The following is a 4,885-nucleotide window of genomic DNA, read 5'->3' as shown; positions in this document are numbered from 1 at the left end:
TGTGGGCTGCGGCCTCGTCTCCCGCTGGTACCTGGGGAAGACAAGAATTTCCTGGGGGTAGGAGGTAGGTCCCGACTGGGACCAGGCCTCTGTTCAGGTGACACTTTAGGGGTAACTCCCCCGGGTGGTGTCCGGCTACTCCTGCAGGAGTTAGCTGGCTCTAGAGGACACACGGAGGCCGTGGTCTCTCTTACACTTATGGAGGGTAGCACAGAGGCGACTCTCTCTCTTGTCTTTATAATTGCCGTGGCACCAGGTCGATCGGTCCTGGGACCCACTTGTGGCGGTGTGAGAGGGTCTCTTACCCTTAGAGTGGCTAGGGGCGTGAGCCCCGTACAATCCACTATTGGGCCTCCTGCCCTATTTGTTATAGAGGGCTCTCTTCCCTCGTCAAAGGACCTCCTGTCCTGATAGTGGCAGAGGGTATTACGCCCTCGTGGCTCACTGTGGCAGAGGAGACAAGCCCCTCGTGGCTCACCTGGGTTACTGCGGCAGAGGAAGGGACTTCCTCGTGGCTCGCGGTGGCAGTAGGTGGAAACACCCCGTGGCTCACCTAGGGACCTCCTGTCCCGTTGGGGTGAAGTTGTGGTCGTCACCACAAGACTACGAGGGACTGACGTATCAGTCCCACCCCACTGCTGTCGAGGGTTAACCCGCCGTATAACTTGTTGCGGGTCTGGGCTCACCTGGTGTTGAGGTAGTTGCGGGGAGAAGGGGCCCAGGTCAGAGGTGGTCGGATGACCCTCTTGTCCCGGGTCACTAACCTGACCGTTATCTCCTCCTCGGGTGGTGGGGTGGTGGTGGCCCGGTGGTGGTGTGGGGGGTGGCGGGGCGGAAGGTCCGGTCGCGGGCATTTTACCACCGTCGTTCGTGAAAAAGTCACGACCCCGTGACTGCAGGTGGTAGGTGATGGTGTTTGGTGTCATGTTGACTGGGGTGAGGTGATGCAGGAGGTTGGTCCAGTGGTTGGTCATTCTGGTTGTTTCGTGGGCTGGGTTGATGAATGGCCTGATGGAGGATGGGTGGTTCGTGCGGCGTAGACGGCGAAGAAGCTGGTGCGTCTGTCGGATTCGGATGGGCGGCTGGCCGTGAGATAGCCACTGGACGCAGGTGATTTTCATGCTGGTGGTTGCTGCTTGGTGGGGCGGCTGTAGCTGAATGCTGGCTAGGGTTGGCGGGTTGGTGCTTATATGGGGGATGGGTCGGTGGGTAGGGGATTTGACTTTGGGGAATTGGGACTTGGGGTTTTTCCATCGTGCTTGGTGGAGAGGGAGAGTGATGGGGGAGGTGTTTGGGGTAGGGGGTCTTTGTGGTGGGGTATGGTTGGTTGGCTGGTTACCGGGGGGTGATGTTGGTGTATATCTGGGTGGTGGGCTTGAAAGGCGGCCTGATCTAGTAGTGGTGGTGGTAAGGGTGGGTGTGGGTGGTGAGGGTGGCTAAGCACGTGGTGGTGGTGAGGGTGTACGGGTGGTGGGAGGTGAGGGGGGTGGCCTGGTTGTGTGGCGGGTATAGTGAGCATGGTCGCTGGGTAGGGCGGGCGCGTTTGCTTGGGTGGTTCTGGGCGTGGTGCAGGCGCAGGTGGGCGAAGGTGGAGGAGTATGGTTTGAGGAGGCAGTGGTTTGGGTTGATGGAGAGGTAGGGGATGGAGGAGGTGTGGTGTGAGGGGTGGTGCGTGAATGGGTGGGGGAGTGTGGTGTGGGCGTTGTTGAGCATGTGGTGGTGGTGGGTGGTGGTGGTGGTGTAGGCGGCGGCTGAGGTGAGTCAGGATCTGGGGTGGTGAGGGGTGGTGTGATTGTAGGTGAGGTGCTGGGTGGGGGTGGTGGTGAGGGCGGCGGTTGAGTCGGGTCAAGGTCTGGGGTGGTGGAGGGTAGTGAGGTGGTAGGTGAGGTACTGGGTGGGGGTGAGAAGTAGTAGGCGTGGTAATTTCCGGAAGTGTCGTCATGGCCAGGTGGTCGGGCAGGGGTGCTGGGCGTGTGGTTCTTGTTGGGTGGGTAGAAGGGTCGCACGTGGCGTTTGCGATACGTGCGCTGCTGGCCGTGTTGATTGATGATGACTTGATACGGGTTGGGGACTTGAGTTATGGTGAAGGGTCCGATGAATCGTGGTGCCATTTTGTTAGGAGTAGGTAGTTGGGCGACGACGACGGATTGTCCTGTTTTGTAGGGGTTGGTGTGGTTGGTATCGGGTGTCAAGTCTTGTTGTGCTTGTAGGTGGTGGAGGCGTCGTTTGAGATGGTGGAGGGGGTCGGTGGGGGAGGGTGGGGAGGGTGGCTGGAGGTGGTGGCGGAGCGGGAGGAGGAGCGGGGTTTCCCCGAATACTCGCTTGTGTGGTGTTATGCCGTCTTCTCGTGGGCATGTGTTCAAGCCCCATTGAACTATTTTGACGTGGGCAGGCCAGTCTTCATTTCCTGTTTGTGTGATGCGAGTGCGGACTTGATTTAGGAGGGAGCGATGGCTTCTTTCACAAATGCTGTTGCCTTGTGGCCAGTAGGGAGATGAGTGGGAGATGTGGAATCCGAATATTTTAGCTAATTCCTGCCAGACTTTTCCGGTGAATTCTGGTGCATTGTCGGAATGCAATGCCTGGGGAATGCCAAAATATGGGAACACGTGGCGAGTCAAAGCATCAGCGACAGATACTTCACTGTGATCTTTAGCAGGACAAGCTATGATGAATTTTGAGTAGACGTCGACGAAGGTGATAATATATTTATATCCTGCCTTGGGGGTGAGTGGTCCGACGACGTCAAGGGATAGCAGTTGCCAAGGTTTAGTGGCCGTAAGTTTTCCGGATGGGCCTGGTGTGCGGGTGATATCTTTTCCGAGCGCACAGGCTCGGCAGTATTGCACGATCGTTTTGGCGATGGTGGTGGGGTTCGGTGTCCAGTATATGTCGTTGAACACTTGGGTGAGTTTCTTGGTGCCCAAGTGGATTCCGTTGTCGGCATGGAGGTGGAGCATGGTGTCATGGGCGGCTGTGGGGCTTAGGACTATGTGGCCGTTAGGGTCAAACAAGTGTTCGCCATGCAGGTGGAGCTTGCTGAAGATATGAGGCGGAATCCAGGTAGGGCGTTGGTTGTCTTGCCACATCTTAATCAGGTCGGGTTCTGGTGTTATGGCATTAATGGGTAGTCTTGATAGGGCGTCGGCGTTCGTGTGGAGCTTGCCTGGATGGTACGATATTTCAAAATCGTATTCTTCTAAGGTTTCGCGCCACCTAGTGAGCTGGGCGTTTGTGGTGTTGGACTGGTGCAACCATTGTAGGGACTGGTGGTCCGTGATGATGAGCCCATGGGTGCCTGAGATGTATGAGCGGAAGTACTCCAGTGACCATATTATCCCTAGGCATTCACGTTTGGTGGCTGCGTAATTTTTTTCCGCCGAGTTGAGGGTGCGGCTGGCACAGGCGATGATGTGTTCACAGCCGTCCTGTACTTGCGCAAGGACTGCCCCTATTGCTTGGAGGGAGACGTCCGTGTACAGGTGGAATGGTAGGTTGTAGTCCAGAAAGGCGACGACTGGGGCGGAGGTGAGTTTGGCTTTGAGGGTGGTGAAAGCGATGTGTCGGGGTTCAGTCCAGGCGAAAGGTTCTCCCTTCTTTGTCAGATCGTGCAAGGGTTTTGCGATGTTCGCGAAGCCTTTCACGAACCGCTGATAATAGGATGTTAGTCCTAGGAAGGCCCTGGTTTCGTGCACGTCGTGGGGTGGTGGAATGTTGGCGATTGCACGCAGCTTGTCGGGGTCGGGGGAGATGCCCTCTGCGTTGATCAGGTGTCCGAGAAAGGAGACTGATCTTTCAGCTAACACACATTTGCTGGGGTTTAGCTTCAATCCTGCCTGTCGTATGCAGTGGAAAACCTGTTTGAGGCGGTGGAGATGGTCGGCACAGGTATGGCTGAAGACAATTACGTCATCCAGATAGGCTAAACAGGTTTCCCAGGTGAGTCCGCTCAGCACTGATTCCATTAGGCGGGAGAAGGTCGCAGGGGCGTTGCAGAGTCCAAAGGGAAGGACATTGAATTCGTAGTGCTTCCCGTTTGATGTAGAAAAAGCGGTTTTGTGTTTGTCGTCGTGGTGAACTGGAACCTGCCAATAGCCTGCTTGGAGGTCTAAGGTAGAGAACCAGGTGGATCCATGTAGTGAATCTAGGGAGTCGTCGATCCTGGGTAGTGGCGTAGCGTCTTTGATGGTAACGTCATTTAATTTTCGGTAATCGACGCAAAACCGCATGGTTCCGTCTTTTTTTCGCACGAGTACTACAGGTGATGACCATGGGCTGGTGGAGTTTGATATGACGCCGGCATCCAGCATTTCTTGAACCTGCCGGTCTTCTTCAGCCCGTTGTTTAGGATTTTTTCTGCAAGATGGTTGGCGAATGGGAGGTCCTGTAGTGTGAATTTCGTGGCTGAGGTAGGTGGTATGGCCGAGATCAGTGGGGCCGACGGAGAACAAGTCCTGGAAGTCCAGGAGTAGTTGGTGGAGGCTGGTTGACTGGGTAGGGGAGAGATGTGGTGGTATGTTGGGGAGGGTGGGGTGATTGGGGGGTGGTGTTGGGCATGGTTCTGCCTCTTCTGTGTCGCCGATGATGAGGCCTCGGGGCAGGGTTAAAGGTGTTGTGGCGAGATTAGCAATACGTATCTGGTGGGCGTTGGGAGGGAGGAAAGTGGGGGAGACTAGACAGGATGACAGGGGTCCGGTGGGGATGGACGGTGAAAAGAGAACTGATGTACCTGAGGGTCTGGTGAGTGTAACCCATGCTTCGTGGTGAGGTGGAATGGTAATGGTGGAAGCAATAGTGGCAGGGAATGAGGGAGTCTGGGATGGCAAGGATGGGGTGGGGGATGGGGTTGGAAGGGGATGAAGTGAGGCATTTAGGGAGGTTAGGT

The sequence above is a fragment of the Coenobita brevimanus genome, chromosome 58 (assembly GCF_032717465.1).
Source record: "Coenobita brevimanus isolate Jiangsu-jjx chromosome 58, ASM3271746v2, whole genome shotgun sequence".
Classification (NCBI taxonomy): Eukaryota; Metazoa; Arthropoda; class Malacostraca; order Decapoda; family Coenobitidae; genus Coenobita; species Coenobita brevimanus.
This window is presented reverse-complemented; position numbering follows the sequence as displayed.